The 18,563-nt window shown below is 46.7% G+C and overlaps 1 pseudogene; it reads right to left on the bottom strand.

The window, feature by feature from the left end:
* Nucleotides 1–17,251: 17,251 nt before the first annotated feature.
* LOC108582278 lies at nucleotides 17,252–17,814 on the bottom strand (annotated as a pseudogene).
* Between the last annotated feature and the right edge of the window lie 749 nt (nucleotides 17,815–18,563).

The raw sequence follows: 18,563 nt of genomic DNA, 5'->3' as shown, positions 1-18,563 counted from the left end.
TGGTGAAACCCCCTCTCTAATAAAAATGCAAAAAAATTAGCCAGGCATGGTGGCAGGCGCCTGTAATTCCAGCTACTCTGGAGGCAAAAGCAGGAGAATTGCTTGAACCTGGGAGGTGGAGGTTGCAGTGAGCCTAGATCACACCACTGCACTCCAGCCTGGGCGATAGAGCAAGACTCTATCTCAGGAAAAAAAGAGAAAAAAAAAAGAGGTATTTTACTATTTTGTATTGGGTAAGCATGGAAAAGGAGGCAAACTAATTTATTTGAGTGTGTAGAGAAGAAAAAGCAAGTTTTCCTTACTTAAGGCTCATGGCTGAGACTCCTATAACAAAATACAGATTAACAAGAGAAAAGCATATACATTTATGTAATATAAGTTTGACATGATGGAGAGTTTTCCTAAGGAAATAAAGACCCAAAGAAAAGCCTGTGTACTTTTATGCATAGGGTTGAGAAAGTGGATAGTTGTGCAGAAGTATGATTGAACAAACTGGGTATGATCTCACGGTAATAAATTGGGGACATGAGATTAGGAAGACCTGTTTGTTCAGATTCTTCTTGGCAGCCCTGTATGACATTCTTTCCACCCTGATACAGGGCAGGACACCTGTCACATGAGGGTTTTCAAGGGAGATAAGAGGATGACCTTCCTAGGCTTTATGGCCTGCTTCAGAGAAGGATGAGGGAGATGTGACAGTGGCCTTCCAGTGTATGCTGTTTTCTCAACTTCCAAGGTGCTATGCTTGGGGGTTGGGTTTCCTATGCCATATCAGTGCTTACAGTATGACAAGCAGCATGATGAGTGCTTTATAAAGCCTGCACTGCATATCAGGTAGTTTTTACTCATTTGTAAGATGAGCAATCTTTCTATCTTCATTTTAGAAAGACTGACCAAAGGCCCATAGTCATACAGACAGATGGTAGAATCTGGAATTGAAACTAGTTTCCTATGCTACCATGGAGTGAAGCAAAAAAAGGAACTAAAACTAGGTCTAGGCTCGTAGGCTGGGTGTAGTGGCTCACGCCTGTAATCACAGCACTTTGAGAGGCCTAGGCGGGCAGATCACCTGAGGTCAGGAGTTCAAGACCAGCCTGGCCAAGATGGTGAAACCCCATTTCTACTAAAAATACAAAAATTAGCCAGGTATGGTTGTGTGCACCTGTAACCTCGGCTACTCGGGTGGCTGCGGCGCGAGAATCACTTGAACCTGGGAGATAGAGGCTTCAGTGAGCTGAGATCAGGCCACTGTATTCCAGCCTGGGCAGCAGAGTAAGACTCTGTCTCAAAAGCAAAGAACAGAAAAGAAAAAAAGAAGAGAAAAGAAACTAGGTCTAATGCTTCCTAAGACTTATTAATGTTCTTTGTTTTTATTTTTTGAAGAGTTTATTTTTTCTTTTTCTTTTTATATATATATATTTTTTGAGACGGAGTTTTGCTCTTGTTGCCAAGGCTGGAGTGCAATGGCACGATCTCAGCTGAGCCTCTCAAGTAGCTGGGATTACAGGTGCCCGCCATCATGTCCGGCTAATTTTTGTATTTTTAGTAGAGACAGGGTTTCATCATGTTGGCCAGGCTGGTCTTGCACTCCTGATCTCAGGCAGTCCACCCGCGTTGGCCTTCCAAAATGCCGGTATTACAGACGTGAGCCACTGCTCCTGGACCTGACCCTTATGAAAAAATAAACTCTTGTCCGGGAACAGTGGCTCATGCCTGTAATCCCAGCACTTTGAGAGAAAAAAAAAAAAAAGTCTTAAGTGTTTGTTTTAGGACACAGGTCACAGGTATTTGTGTGTGTGTGTGTGTGTGTGTGTGTGTGTTTTGAGAGAAGGAGTCTCGGCCAGGTGCAGTGGCTAATGCCTGTAATCCCAGCACTTTGGGAGGCTGAGGCAGGCGGATCACGAGGTTAGGAGTTTGAGACCATCCTGGCCAACATGGTGAAATCCTGTCTCTACTAAAAATATAAAAATTAGCTGGGCATGGTGGCACGTGCCTGTAATCCCAGCTACTCAGGAGGCTGAGGCAGGAGAATCGCTTGCACCAGGCAGTCGGAGGTTGCAGTGAGCTGAGATCGTGCCACTGCACTCCAGCCTGGCAACAGAGTGAGACTCCGTCACAAAAAATAAAACAAAACAAAAAAAACAGAGAGAGAGAAGGAGTCTTGCTGTGTTGCTCAGGCTGGAATTCAATGGCTCGATCTCAGCTCACTGCAACCTCCGCTTCCCGGGTTCAAGAGATTCTCCCACCTCAACTTCCTGAGTAGCCGTGACTACAGGTGTGCACCACCGTGCCTGGTTCATTTTTGTATTTTTAGTACAGACAGGGTTTTGGCACATTGGTCAGGCTGGTCTCAAACTCCTGACCTTGTGATCCACCTGCCTTGGCTTCCCAAAGTGCTGGGATTACAGGCACGAGCCACTGCACCCTGCAGTCACACAGACTTTATTCAATACTATCTTGATAGATCTAGGGACGACTGCAATGGGATTTTGCAATGGAGAGAGAGAGAGACCGGCTTCCCCTTGTAATCCCAGCACTTTGGGAGGCAGAGGTGAGTGGATCACCTGAGACTGGGAGTTCAGGCCAGCCTGGCCAACACGGTAAACCCCGTCTCTAGTAAAAATACAAAAATTAGCCAGGCACAGAGGCTCACGCCTGTAATCCCAGCACTTTGGGAGGCCGAGGCAGGTGGATCACCTGAGGTCAGGAGTTCAAGACCAGCGTGACCAACATGGTATAACCCTCTCTCTACCAAAAAATACAAAAATTGGCAAGGCATGGTGGCGGGTGTTTGTAATCCCAGCTACTTGGGAGGCTGAGGTAGGAGAATCACTTGAACCTGGGAGGCAGAAGTTTCAGTGAGCCGAGATCACGCCATTGCACTCTAGCCTGGGTGAAAGAGCAAGACTCTGTCTGAAAAAAAAAAAAAAATAGCCGGGTGTGGTGGCGGGCCACTGTAATCACATTTACTTGGGAGGCTGAGGCAGGAGAATCACTTAAACCTGGTAGGTGGAGGTTGCAGTGAGCTGAGACCATGACATTGCACTCAACATTGCACTCTAGCCTGGGCAATAAGAGCGAAACTCCATCTCAAAAAAAAAAGAAAGAAGTCTTGGCTGGGCATGGTGGCTCATGCCTGTAATCCCAGTATTTTGGGAGGCTGAGGTTGGGGGATCACCTGAGGTCAGGAGTTTGCCTGAAATAATTAAGTTCCGCTTCAAATTCCCTTGTTCCTTGCAACCGCTAGTGTCCTTTCACACTGCTAAAAACAATAAGTTCTTTTTCTGTAAACAATCCTTCATGCCTTTGCCGAGCCCAAACATGCCTTCCCAGCTAATTGGTAAAAGACAGTCTCTCCCTCCCCTCTCTTCACAAATTATGCTTTTACCCTATTTGGAAAAATTTAAGTCTTAGCTAATCGGGTTAACTTGGATTGTGGGTTCCAACTCCAGCCAATGGGGAGAGGACACAGAAACTGGAGCTGCGTTAGGGATAAAAATCCTTCTCTCCTTTGTTTGGTGTGCTCTTGCAATCATGACAGACGCAGGCAGCAGCCTTCTGCAGAAGTAAGTTTGCCTTGCTGAGAAACTTTCTAAGTGCTGATTTTCTTTGTGGCATCGAGCACTTGTTCCTAACAAGTTAGAGACCAGCCTGGCCAACATGGTGAAACCCCGTCTCTACTAAAAATACAAAAATTAGCTGGGTGTGGTGGCAGGGGCCTGTAATCCCAGCTTCTTGGGAGGCTGAAGCAGGAGAATAACTTGAACCTGGGAGGCAGATGTTGCAGTGAGCCGAGATGGTGCCATTGCACTCCAGGCTGGGTGACAACAGCAAAACTCTGCCTCAAAAAAAAGAAATAAGTCTTGGCAGGGCACAGTGGCTTGCACCTGTAATCCTAGCGCTTTGGGAGGCCAAGGTGGGAGGATCACTTGAAGTCAGGAGTTTGAGACCAGCCTGGCCAACATGGCGAAACCCAGCTCTACAAAAAACACAAAAATTAGCCAGGCATGGTGGTGTGTGTCTTTAATCCCAGCTACTTGGGAGGCTGAGGCACGAGAATCGCTTGAACCCGAGAAGTGGAGGTTGCAGAGAGCTGCACACCAGCCAGGATGATAGAGACGCCATCTCAAAAAAAAGAAGAAGAAGAAAAACCTACGGCATTTATTTATCTAATGTGAAATATAACACACATAGCAAAACTCCATAGAACAATATGAACCATAATAATTATAAAATATCACCCTCATAAACACTATTTATGTATATACCAGTTTTGTGAGCAGCCCCAAAATGCGCCCCCTCCTCCCAGGATCACACTCCATTTCTCTCCTCTAGAGGGAGGTAAACGCCACCCTGACTTTCTCACAAATTACTTTCTTGCTTCACTACGCCCATTTTTTTCGGCATCTTCACTTTAATGTGCATACCTAAACAATGTGGTTTTGGTTTGACTGTTTTTTTGTTTGTTTGTTTTTTGTTTTTAATAACAAAAGACAGGGGTTTGCCATGTTGGCCAGGCTGGTCCCACTCAGCCTCCCAAAGTCCTGTGATTACAGGCATGAGCCAGTGAGCCTGGCCTGTTTTGTCTGTTTTTGAAGTTTACATATTTAGACTTATACTCTATGTATTTTCTTTATGTATTGCTCTTTCCCTGAACATTGTGATATTTATGCACGCTGTATTCAGCTGTAATTTGTTACTTTCTATTGATATTCTATTACATGAATACAGCACACTTTATCTCTTATGTTCATGGATAATGGGTTTCTGTTTGGGGCTATCAAGAATGTTCTTGTTCACCTATCCTGGGGCACAGGTGCTTCTCAAATATTAGTGTGTATATGTATCACATAGGGATCTTGTTGAGATACAGATTCTAATTCAGATGGTCTGCTGCTGTGCCCATGGAATTATTTCCTTTGCCCAATTCTCTCTGTTGCCCAGGAATGCCTGCCTTCCTGCCTGCCTTCCTTCCCTCTCTGTTGCCCAGGCTGCAGTGCAGTGGCTCACTGCCAACTTCCACCTCCCAGGTGCGTGCCTGCCTGCCTGCCTGTCCGCCCACCTGCCTACCTGCCTTCCCTCCCTCTCTGTTGCCCAGGCTGCAGTGCAGTGGCTCACTGCCAACCTCCACCTCCCAGGTTCAAGCAGTTCTCCTTACTCAGTCTCCAGAGTAGCTAGGATTATAGAAGCCCACCACCTCACCCGGCCAGATTTTTTGTTTGTTTGTTTTTAGATGGAGTTTTGCTCTTGTTGCCCAGGCTGGAGTGCAGTGGCACCATCTCAGCTCACTGCAACCTCTGCCTCCCGGATTCAAGTGATTCTCCTGCCTCAGCCTCCCGAGTAACTGGGACTACAGGCGCCCGCCACCATGTTTGGCTAATTTTCATATTTTTAGTAGAGATGGGGTTTCGTCATGTTGGCCAGGCTGGTCTCGAACTCCTGACCTCACGTGATCCACTTGCCTCAGTCTCCCAAAGTTCTGGGATTACAGGCATGAGCCACTGTGCCTTGCCAAGATTCTTAGTATTTGTTATCCACGGGGGTAATCTTAATTTGTATTTTTGGGGGTATTTATGAGATTGCAAGGCTTTTTATATATTAGCCATTTGGAGTCTCCCTCCCCCCACCCCTTTTTTTGAGTCTTGCTCTGTCACCTAGGCTGGAGTGCAGTGGTGCTGATCATGGCTCACTGCAGTCTTGGCCTCCCAGGCTCAAGCGATCCTCCCACTTCAGCCTGTAGGCAGAACTACAGGTGTGTGCCACACTGCACCTAATTTTTATTTATTTATTTAGAGTCAGAGTCTTGCTCTTGTCACCCAGGCTGGAGTGACGACCTTGGCTCACTGAAACCTCTGTCTCTTAGGTTCAGGTGATTCTCTTGTCTCAGCTTCCCAAGTAGCTGGGATTACAGGTGCCCGCCACCATACCCGGCTAATTTTCTACTAAAATAGAGATGGGGTTTTCCCATGTTGGCCAGGCTGGTCTCGAACTCCTGACCTCAGGTGATCCACATGCCTCGGCCTCCCAAAGTGCTGGGATTACAGGCATGAGCCACCATACCTGGCCTTGAATTTCCTCTTTTTGGAAAATGTTTGAGGTCCTCCTCCTTCCCACCTCAGTTTTCTTTGAAAAACTGTTGTGCCTTTTACCATTGTGGCAGAGGAAAAACCTTTCCTTTACCGTCTTAGGTTCCTACTATGAGGGCCTGTGAATTAAACTGACAAAAGACAGATTCATAGAAGATTAAAAGTCTATTCATATGCATAGAAGATATAATAAGACAAATCGCTAGCTTACCAAATGTTGAAAGCTGGAGTGTAAATGCCTAATTCAGAAGGTGAGAGAGAGGAGAGAAAATTTACTGAGATGAACAAATAGGTTTCTCTAGGCAGTACAAATTGTAGCAGGACGAGCTGCAGACAAAACCCCTCAGACACTTGAGTTAAAGAAGGAAGGGCTTTATTCGGCCCGAAGCTCAGCAACACTCACATCTCAAAAACCAAGCTCCCCAAGTAAGCAATTCCTGTCCCTTTTAAGAGCTTACAACTCTAACGGGGTCCATGTGAGAGGATCCTGATCGATCGAGCAAGCAGGGGGTATGTGACTCGGGGCTGCATGCACCAGTAATAAGAACAGAACAGAACAGAACAGAACAGGACAGGGATTTTCACAGTGCTTTTCCATACAATGACTGTAATCTATAGATAACATAACCAATTACATCAGGAGTCCATCTTTAACTACCAGGCCCAGGGTGTGGCGCCGGGCGGTCTGCCTGTGCATTTCATTTCTGCCTTTTAGTTTTTACGTCTTTCTTTGGAGGCAGAAATTGGGCATAAGACAATATAAGGGGTGGTCTCCTCCCTTAAAATGAGTTTTCTGGAGAACCAATGGTTGATAAGAAAGTTTGTGATGTATGGTGGCACAATTTGGGCTCACTGCAACCTCTGATGCTCTGGCTAAAGTGATCCTCTCACCTAAGCCTCCCCAGTAGCCGGGACTACAGGCGTGTGCCACCATGCCCAGCTAATTTTTTGTATTTTTTTGTAGTGATGATGTAACCACCCAAGGGGGTCACCTTGCCCACTGCCTAGACAGAGCCGATTTCTCAAGACGGGAATTGGAATAGAAAAGGAGTAATTCACACAGTGAGAGCCAGCTGTGCTGGAGACTGGAGTTTTATTATTACTCAAATCAGTCTCCTCGAGCATTAGGGGAGCAGAGTTTTTAAGGATAACTTGGTGGGTGAAGGGAAGCCAGTGAGACAGGAGTGTCACTGGTCAACGGTGAAATCATAGGGAGTTGAAGTTGTCTCCTTGTGCTGAGTCAGTTCCTGGGTGGGAGTCCCAAGATCAGATGAGCCAGTTAATAGATCTGGGGGTGCCAGCTGATCCATCAAGTGCAGGGTCTGCAAAATATCTCAAGCACTGATCTTAGAAGCAGATTAGGGAGGGTCAGAATCTTGTAGCCTCCAGGTGCAAGACTCCTAAACAGTAATTTCTAATCTTGTGACTAATGTTAGTCCCACAGAGGCAATCTAGTCCTCAGGAAAGAAGAAATCTGCTTTGGGAAAGGGCTATCATCATCTTTGTTTTAAACTAAAAACTAAGTTTCCCCCAAAGTTAGTTCAGCCTAAACCCAGGAATGAATAAGGACACCTTGGAGGTTAGAAGCAAGATTAAGTTAGAGTCGGTTAAGTTAGATCTCTTTCACTGTCTCAGTCATAATTTTGCAAATGGGGTTTTGCCATGTTGCCTAGGGTGGGCAAGTGGTCCTTTTGTCTTCCTCATGGCCATGAAACTCCCCTGGAGATGGGATTTACGGTAGGTTTGGTCTGTCTTCTGGGAACAGACCCACCTCAATTTTCAGAAGTTTCTGCTTTTAGTCAGATAAGGGAAGCTACGAGAAGACCTCTTTCTGCATCAGTTTATTGTCAATGTCTTCAGTTTAAAGTAATCTTCATGGCTGGGCACGGTGGCTCACATCTGTAATCCTAGCACTTTGGAAGGCTGAGGCAGGTGGATCACCTGCGGTCAGGAGTTCGAGAACAGCCTGGCCAACATGGCAAAACCCCATCTCTACTGAAAATACAAAAATTAGCCAGGTGTGGTGGCAGGTGCCTGTAATCCCAGCTACTCAGGAGACTGAGACAGGAGAATCGCTTGAACCTGGGAGACTGAGATTGCAGTGGGCCAAGATCGCGCCACTGCACTCCAGCCTGGGCGATGGAGCAAGACTCTGCCAAAAAAAAAAAAAAAAAAAAAAAAACCTTCACAGCAACTTTGGGTTCTGAGTAGGTCCCTATACCATCATGAAAATTTCCCAGGTATTATTTATTTGAGACAGAGTCTTGCTCTGTCGCCAGGCTGGAGTGCAGTGGCTTGATCTTGGCTCACTGCAACCTCTGCCTCCCAGGTTCAAGGGATTCTCATGCCTCAGCCTCCCAAATAGCTGGGACTACAGCTGCCCGCCACCATGCCTGGCTAATTTTTTTTGTATTTTTAGTAGAGATGGGGTTTCACCATGTTGGCCAGGCTGGTTTCGAACTCCTGAGCTCAAGCGATCCACCTGCCTTGGCCTCTCTAAGTGCTGGGATTACAGGCGTGAGCCACCTTGCCTGGCCTGCAAATCCTTTTAATAGGAGGCAGAATTAATATTTAAAACTAATCTATAGGCTGGCCACAGTGGCTCATGCCTGTAATCCCAGTACTTTGGGAGGCCGAGGCAGGTGGATCGCCTGAAATCAGGAGTTCGAGACCAGCCTGGCTAACATGGTGAAACCCCCTCTCTACTAAAAATACAAAAAAATTAGCCAGGCATAGTAGTGGGCACCTGTAATCCCAGCTACTCTGGAGGCTAAAGCAGGAGAATTGCTTGAACCTGGGAGGTGGAGGTTGCAGTGAGCCTAGATCACGCCATTGCACTCCAGCCTGGGCGACAGAGAAAGACCCATCTCAAAAAATCAAAACAAGCACAAAAACCTAATGTATAAAACAAATGCATAGGTGGGCACCCTTGTAGCCTCAGCTACTCTGGAGACTGAAGCAAGAGGACTGATTGAGCTTAGGAGCTCGAGGTTGTAATGGGTGATGATGACACCCATGAATAACCACTGCACTCCAGCATGAGTAACACAGCAAGACCCTGTCTCTAAATAAAAAAAAAAAAAAGAGAGAAAAATAAATGTATTTATGTTTCCTTGATCATGCATAAACTGACTCGAAATAGTTGCCTCTGGGTGCACTGGGAAGTGGGCAAATGGGTTACGATTTTTCACTATAAGCTCCTGAGTGGCTGGGATAATAGGCGCCTGCCACTGTACCTGGCTAATTTTTGTATTTTTAGTAGAGACGGAGTTTCTCCATCTTGGCCAGGCTGGTCTTGAACTCCAAACCTCAGACAATCCGCACACCTCGGCCTCTCAGAGTGCTGGGATTATAGGCGTGAGCCACCCAGCCCGGCATCAAAGTCTTATCTGTATTGTTAACATAGGAATTTCGCTGTTGCACATCTGAAACGGAGACAACTTTGCTTTGAAATAGTTGTGCAGCTAATAAAAACATTCTTGCGGCTGGGTGTGGTAGCTCATGCTTGTAATACCAGCACTTTGGGAGGCGGGCAGACCACCTGAGGTCAGAAGTTCAAGACCAGCCTGGCCAACATGGAGAAACCCCGGCTCTACTAAAAACACAAAAAATGAACCTGGAAAGCAGAGGCTGCGGTGAGCCGAGATCACATTCCTGCACTGTAGCCTGGGTGACAGAGCAAGACTCTGTCTCAAAAGAAAAGAAAAATTATTGCTCTTGTTAGGGATACGTTTGAATTGTTGAAAATGACAGGGTAGCGAAGGGAAAAGTATGTGCTAATAAAATGGCAAGCCTAATTACCAGGGTAAATATTTTTAAGATTTTGAAGCATGTGTTTGAACAGCGCAGCTGGAGAAAATTATGTCAAATGTCTTGAGGACATGGAATGCCAAACACAAGGATCTAAAAATGGTAGTAGTGCTTTAATCCCACTGCCTTGGGACAGTGACAGAAATCAGGGACAAGAAGAAACACATTTCTTGAATTGGGGAGCTGAAAACCTAAACAAATCACTATCAAGTCCGTTTATTTGTGTGTGTACATTTATTTATTTGTATTATTATTTGAGACGGAGTTTCGCTCTTCTTGCCCAGGGTGGAGTGCAATGGCTCAGTCTCGACTCACTGTAACCTCCGTCTCCCGGGTTCAAGCGATTCTCCTGCCTCAGCCTCCCGAGTAGCTGAGATTACAGGCATGAACCACCACGCCCAACTAATCGTATTTTTAGTAGAGGTGGGGTTTCTCTATGTTGGTCAGGCTGGTCTCGAACTCCCGACCTCAGGTGATTCGCCCACCTTGGCCTCAGGAAGTGTTCGGATTACAGGTGTGAGCCACTACGCCCGGCATTATTATTTTTTAACGAGACGGGGGTCTCACTATGTTGCCCAGGTTGGTCACGAACTCCTGGGCTCAAGCAATCCTCCTGCCTCGGCCTCCCAAGTGCCATTTGTATTTTATATACTCTTAAGGACCATGGGGCAGATACAGCACAGGTGGAAAGTCAGCTCTGAGTTAAGCCTGTTGGAGATGTAGCAATACCACGCAGAAACACAGAAAGATGGGGGGTAGGGCTGGGTGCAGGGGCTCACTCCTGTAATCCCAGCATTTTGGAAGGCCAAGGCCGGCAGATCACTTGAGACCAGTAGTTGAGACCAGCCTGGGCAACAAGGCGAAACCCCGTCTCTACCAAAAATATAAAATTAGCCGGGCACGCACCTGTAGTCCCAGCTACTCAGGAGGCTGAAGTGAGACGATCGCTTGAGCCTGGGAGGCGGAGGTTACGGTGGGCCGAGATCGCGCCCCTGCACTCCAGCCTGGGTGACAGAGTGAGCCCCTGTCTCACGAAGGGAAGGGGAAGGCAAAGGGAAAGGAAGAAAGAAATGGAAGCGGTGTAGGACCGAAGGAATCTAGGACGGAAGCTCACCCCCTGGAAGGCCTAGGGAGAGAGGCGCCGGCGACGTGTCTCCACCACGCGTCACCGGCATGCGCGGTCCACACTCCAGCGCCGGCTCTCGCGAGAGCCCCGAGCAAGAAACCGAATCTGCAGGTGCGCCACCCTTTGCCTGCGGCACCCTTCCTCCCGCTGTCAGGGTGATGGTCGCGATAGTTGCACCAGCAGAGGAGCGCGAAAACCTCTTGTGCTGCCTCCCAGTGACCGCCAGTTCCCGGACCACGTTCTCCCTAGGAGCCCAAGAAGGGCGGACAACCAGGCGCGCTTGGCCGGTCTCGGGAGGAAGAAGTGGCGGAAGTGGGATTTGGGAGACAATCCTGGAGTCGGTGTGCTACGCATGCGCCAATGGAAGAGGCCAGGCGGGTGGAGGCGGTGACCGCGCGCAGGCACCAGCGTCCCAGAGGCCTATCGTCTCGCGCGCAGAGCCGCGCGCTACGTAGCGTCACAGCACATCCGAGCTAGAGTCCAGTCACGTGACCCGCTCGTGGCGGTCCATGTGGGGCATTGTAGTAGCATTTAGTGAGTCAAGCGAACCTAGCGGGCTGCCGCCCTAGATCAGTTTCTCCGTCAGATTCCATTTCCTCCAGCGGCACCTGAACCGGCGTGGCCCTCTGCGTCTTCTTGCTCCCTGGGGATGGGGCGCGTAACCCCCTTCTTCACAGAAGGGAAAGATATTTGAGCAGGTGGAAGAAACAGGTGCCTGGGACGCTGTCCCGACGCCCACACGATGCGCTGAGACCTGAGCTTACCCTCGCGTGTCCCATCGTGCCGTGATTCTGTCGCGGCCCTATGGGGACTCTGCGTCTTTTGCGGTTTTCCTTAGTCCTGTGGCCCGAGACCTTTGCAGTCTCCCTGCTGCAATGGAGACGTCCTAGGAGGGTCTTCTGTTTCCATGTTTAGGGAAATGGAAAACCTACATAGTTTAGTAACGAATTGAAAGAGTAGTCCAAAGTCTTCCCACAAAGACGGCTCCAAGCCACCATGGCTACCTTAGCAAATTGAGCGATAATAAGAGGAAAACGTAATTCCAGTCTTAAATAGTTCCAGAATAAAAGGGGGAAGGAAGACGAAAGCGGGAAACACTTTTTAACTTTTTAATGGCCTAGCATAACCCTGATAGGAAAACCTGACAAAAAACAGCGAACGGAAGGAAAAGTGTATGCGAGTTTTGCTCATGAGTGTAAACGGAAAAATCTGTAAGCAAAATATTAGCAAAATCTAGTATTATGTGAAAGGAATAATACCATACCCAAGTTATGTTTTGTTTTGTTTTTTTGAGATGGAGTCTTGCTCTCTCTTGAGGCTGGAGTGCAGTGGCCCCACCTCCTGGGTTCAAGTGATTCTCCTGCCTCAGCCTCCCGAGTAGCTGGGATTACAGGTGTGCATCACCACGCCCGGCTAATGTTTTTGTATTTTTAGTAGAGACGGTGGAGGGGTTTCACCATATTGGCCAGGCTGGTCCGGAACTCCTGACCTCAAGTGATCCAACCGCCTGGGCGTCCCAAAGCAGTGGGATTACAGGCGTGAGCCACCTCGTCCGACCAAATTAGGTTGTTTTAACATTAGAAGACAAATTACTGTAATTCAAGATATTAATTAATGGAGAAAATATCATCTTAGTAAATGTAGAATAAATTATTAAATTTAACACTTATTCATGATAAACACGGAAAACCAGGACTAGAAGAGAAATTAATCTTATAGAGGGTATCTGCAAAACACCATACACCAAACATCCTACTTAATGGTAAAGGATTGAAAGGGTTTATCTTAAAGAACTTGGGGCCGGGCGCGGTGGCTCAAGCCTGTAATCCCAGCACTTTGGGAGGCCGAGGCAGGCAGATCACGAGGTCAGGAGATCGAGACCATCCGTGGCTAACATGGTGAAACCCCGTCTCTACTAAAAATACAAAAAACTAGCCGGGTGTGGTGGCGGGCGCCTGTAGTCCCAGCTACTCGGAGGCTGAGGCAGGAGAATGGCGTGAACCCAGGAGGCAGAGCTTGCAGTGAGCTGAGATCGCGCCACTGCACCCCAGCCTGGGCGACACAGCGAGACTCCATCTCAAAAAAATTAAATAAATAAAAAATAAAGAACTTGGGGCCTTTAACTCTACAGTTTCCCCCAGTTGTGACTTTGCTGATTCCATATACATAGACAATTTCAACATGTTTCTCTGTCCTGTTTCCTGCTAATTGGTATGGTTGGATTATTTTATTCCTTGGAACATAGTAATCATAATTATTTTGTAATCTGTATTATGATAATTCCAGTGTCTGAATTTTTTTCAAGTTTCTTTTTTTTTTTTTTTTTTGAGACAGAATCTCACTCTGTCACTCAGGCTAGAGTGCAGTGGTGTAATCTTGGCTCACTGCAACTTCCCTCTCCAAGGTTCAAGCAATTTTTGTGCCTCAGCCTCCTGAGTAGCTGGGACTACAGGTGTGCACCATCACAGCTGGCTAATTTTTTTTTTTTTTCTTGAGACGGAGTTTTGCTCTGTTGCCCAGGCTGGAGTGCCGGGGTGCAATGGCATGAACTCGGCTGACTGCAACTTCTGCCTCCTGGGTTCAAGTGATTCTCCTACCTCTGCCTCTCAAGTAGCTGGGATTACAGGCACCTGCCACCACACCTGGTTAATTTTTGTATTTTTAGTAGCGATGAGGTTTCACCATGTTGGCCAGGCTGGTCGTGAACTCCTGACATCAGGTGATGCACCCACCTCAGCCTCCCAAAATGCTGGGATTACAGGCGTGAGCCACCATGCCCGGCCTTTTTCAAGTTCTTTTTTTCTGTTGCCTGATGTTTATGTTGTGTATCATCCATGGTGTCTTTTCATTTTGCCCAAGCTGGACTCAATCTCCCAGGACTCAAGAGATCCTCTTTAGCTTCTCAAGTAGCTGGGACTACAGGTGCATGCCAGCACACCCATAGTGTCTTGTTTGTTTGTGTGTTTACTTTTTGTTCTTGAAAAAGTATTTATGAGAAAAAGTACTTGTGGCTTCTTTTGGAGAAGATCTTTGTTTGCTTCTGCTAGGTGCCTTGAAGCCCTTTCAGTCTGAGACTAGCTTTCATGGGTTGAAGTTCATTGGGTCAAAGCAAATGCAGGTTACAAACATGGGCGAAAGCTGCCCAGTGACCACATCTACTCAAAGATGGGATTTTATTTATTTATTTATTTGTTGAGACAAAGTCTCACTCTTTTGCCCAATCTGGAGTGCAGTGGTGCAATCTCGGCTCACTGCAACCTCCCAGGTTCAAGCGATTCTGCTGCCCCAGCCTCCTGAATAGCTGGGACTACAGGCATGCTCCACCATGCCCGGCTAATTTTTGTATTTTTAGTAGAGATGGGGTTTCATTAGTTGGCCAGGCTTGTCTTGAACTCCTGACCTCATGATCCGCCTGCCTCGGCCTCCTAACGTGCTGGGATTACAGGCGTGAGCCACCACACCCGACCAAAGATGGAATTTTAAAAATGTTCTTTGCCTCCTCCCCACTCCCATTATAGTCAATGCAAAAGCAACCTTTCCCAATGTTCTGAGATGCTGGTCCACCTTCACTCTTAGGGCATAGCCTATGGAGTCCCAACTTAATATAGAAAGGGTCATCTAGTAGCATTTTTACCATGGAAAGCCCTAGACATTGGATGCTGTTTCCATGGATGCTGTTTCCATGCCCTGTGAGCCTACCAAAAACAACTAGATGTTGCCTGACTGGCAGATATCCTCAGGGCAAGAGTAGCTTTTGTGCTCTTCTGTTCCATTTGCTTCTCTGGGTTCTCACATTCTCTTAGCTTTTATCCTAATAATTTCTTACTATCAACAACTTGATGTTTTGGGAAATGTGCCTTATATTTTATTCAGTATCTTTATTTTATTTTATTTTACTTTTTTGTTTTGTTTTGAGATGGAGTCTCACTCTCTCACACAGTCTGGAGTGCTGTGGTGCAATCTCCGCTTACTGCAACCTCCGCCTCCTGGGTTCAACTGATTATGCTGCCTCAGCGTCCTGAATAGCTGGGATTATAGGTGCCCACCACCACGCCTGGCTAATTTTTGTACTGTTAGTTGACACGAGGTTTCGCCGTGTTGGCCAGGCTGGTGCTGAATTCCTGACCTCAGGTGATCTGCCCGCCTCGGCCTGCCAAAGTGCTTGGATTACAGGTGCGAGCCACCGTGCGCAGCCTGTTCAGCACCTTTAGTCATTATCATTGGGCACATTGGTTGAATAAACCAGCCTATCATAACTGGAAATAGATGTTTGACATTTCACTCATTTTCTTCAGTCTGTTTATTTTATATCTGAAGATACATTACTGAAGGCTAAGTTCCTATATCTTTTTTTGGTTTTTGTTTTGTTTTTTGAGATGGAGTCTCGCTCTGTGACCCAGGCTGGGGTGCAGTGGCACGATCTCAGCTCACTGCAACCTCCGCCTCCCTGGTTCAAGCAATTTTCCTGCCTCAGCCTCCTAAGTAGCTGGAATTACAGGCACGTGCCACCACACCTGGCTGATTTTTGTATTTTTAATAGAATTGGGGTTTCACCATGTTGGTCATTGAATTTTGATAGAGAGATAGCCAAAGTCAGACTGATTTTCCTTATCTTTTTTAGTTGACATGTTCTTTTTATATGGATAGGCCATTTTTTTCAGGGTCAGACATGGAGAAGATTTACTGTAATTAGTCTCTTAGCTATTGGGTCCCTCTCCCACTAGCTAAGTAGGAAAAGAACAACCCCCAACTTCCAGGGAGAATGCAGGAAATCAGCTGATTTTTTTGTGTTCTAGTTTTCTATGTTTTAGTGTTCACATGTGCATATACACATAGACATGATTGACGATGCAATATGGGTGATTATGGACATGTATTATTTACCATGTCCCCACTATGTGCCTTAAACTCTGCTGTGTGCTTGATTTATACCTTTGGATATAAGTTCTTGGACTTATGAAGCATATAGTCAATTAAAGAGCTAGATTTTCGAGAATAGTGAAGCAACCTATTTTTTTCTTTTTAAGAGAGGGTCTGGTTCTGTCACTTAGTCTGGAGTGCAGTGGTGCCCATCATGGCTCACTGCACCCTCGACCTCCTGGGCTCAAGTGACCCACCCGGGCCTCCCATAGTGATAGGCATGAGCCACCACACATGGCCAAGCAACTGTTATTTAATTAGAATTGTCATAAGTGCAGCCGTAACAAAGTACAGAGTGTTATAAAAGTATAAAACAGAAAGACATAACCTAATTTGGGAGATTTGGGTAGGTTTCAATGAATAAGTTACAAATTAATGAGAGAACTGAAGGAGGAACTGGCTAGGTGAAAAGTTGTGAAGTGAGCCTTGTGGGCAGAGGGAATGTAATGTGCAAAGGTCCTGAGATTGAACAGAGCTCAAAAACTTACAGGAATTGAAAAAAGGTTAGTGCTGTTGCAGCATTCTGAGCAAAGAGGAGAGTTGCCAAGATGAATCTGGCCACATCATATAGGACTTTGTGGGCAATGTTAAAGAACTGTGACATTGGCTGGGCACGGTGGCTGATGCCTGTAATCCCAGCACTTTGGGAGGCCCAGGCGGGCGGTTCACATGAGGTCAAGAGTTCGAGACTAGCCTGACCAATATGGTGAAACCCTGTCTCTACTAAAAATACAAAAAAATTAGCGGGACGTGGTGGCTCACATCTGTAGTCCCAGCTACTCAGGAGGCTGAGACAGGAGAGTTGCTTGAACCTGGCAGGCAGAGGTGGTAGTGAGCTGAGATTGCGCCACTGCACTCCAGCCTGGGTGACAGAGCAGGACTCCCTCTCAGAAAAAAAAAAAAAAAAAAAAAAGGAATTGTGACATCATCCTGATAATATAATTATTAGAATTTTTTTTAAAGTAGTAAGTTTTTAAATCCACTGAAAAATACAAGAGCACAGGCCAGCCGGGCGCGGTGGCTCAAGCCTGTAATCCCAGCACTTTGGGAGGCCGAGGCGGGTGGATCACGAGGTCAGGAGTTTGAAACCAGCCTGACCAGCATGGTGAAACCCCGTCTCTCCGAAAATACAAAAAAATTAGCCGGGCATGGTGGCGCGTGCCTGTAATTCCAGCTACTCAGGAGGTTGAGGCAGGAGAATTGCTTGAACCCGGGAGGCGGAGGTTGCAGTGAGCCAAGATCGTGCCACTGCACTCTAGCCTGGGCGACAGAGCTAGACACCCTCTCAAAAAGAACAAAACAACAAAAAAAACAAGAACACAAATCTACGTTTATTTATTGACTTTTCATTAGTTTAAAACCTTGAGGGGTCCAGCATCACTCGGATTCTGTGTCCAATAGCCTTAGCAGGAAGATTGCTTCGGAATTTGCCACGAATCAGGTCACTGTTTCCGTGGGCCCAAGTTACCTTCTCCCAGATTACTCTGGTTCTATTTGGTTTGCCGCCAGGAGTCAATGTATTGTTCTTTGCTTTGTATACATAAGTGCATCTCTTGCCCAAACAGAATTCTGTTTCATCACGGGCATAAACATCTTCAATTTTAAGAAGAGCTGTGTGCTCCCTTTGGTTCTGGAGACGCAGCTTATAGCTGGCAAAAATGACCTTGGACCACAGCTTTCCAGACATAGTTCTTTTAGAAGTCCTGTTCCCAGCAGACTTCCACAGGAACCAAGATGGTGGGAAGAGAATTATTAGAAATTTTTTAAGCCAGGGGGAGATGTGCTCAAATTATGTTTTTTTTGGTGTTGTTTTTTTGAGATGGAGTTTTGCTCCTGTTGTCCAGTCCGGAGTGCAATGGTGCAGTCTCAGCTCACTGCAACCTGCTCCTCACGGGTTCAAGCGATTCTCCTGCTTCAGCCTCCCAAGTAGCTGGGATTACAGTCATGCGCCACCATGCCAAGCTAATTTTGTATTTTTAGTAGAAGTGGGGTTTCTCCATGTTGATCAGGCTGGTCTCGAACTCCTGACCTCAAGTGATCCACCCACCTCAGCCTCCCAAAGTGCTAGGATTACAGGCATGAACCACAGTGCCCAGCCAAATTTTGGTTTTTATAATGCAGTATTACTTAGCTGAAAATGGAGGATGGGCATGGGCACAAGTGGAAATGCAGACCCCAGTGAGATGACTGAGAGTCTAGCAAAAGATGAAGGCATTTGATAGTGAAGTCTAAAGAAGTGTATAGATTCACAAAGCATTTAAAACGTAGCATCAGGCCGGGCGTGGTGGCTCATGACTATAATCCTAACACTTGGGGAGGCTGAGGTAGGAAGATTACCTGAGTCCATGAGTTTGAGAATAGCCTGGGCAACATAGGGAGACCCCCGTCTCTACAAAAAAATAAAAATATTAGCCAGGTGTGGTGGTATGTGCCTGTACTCCCAGCTACCCAGGAGGCTGAGGTGAGAGGATCGCTTGAGCATGGGAGGTTGAGGCTGCAGTGAGCCATGATTGTGCCACTGCACTCCAGCCTGGGTGATGCTGTGAGACCCTATTTCAAAATAAAATAAAATAAATTAAAAGGTAGGATCCTGGGAGTATGGGGATAAATTTGATATGATG

This window comes from Papio anubis, chromosome 13 (assembly GCF_008728515.1).
Source record: "Papio anubis isolate 15944 chromosome 13, Panubis1.0, whole genome shotgun sequence".
NCBI lineage: Eukaryota > Metazoa > Chordata > Mammalia > Primates > Cercopithecidae > Papio > Papio anubis.
This window is presented reverse-complemented; position numbering and strand designations above follow the sequence as displayed.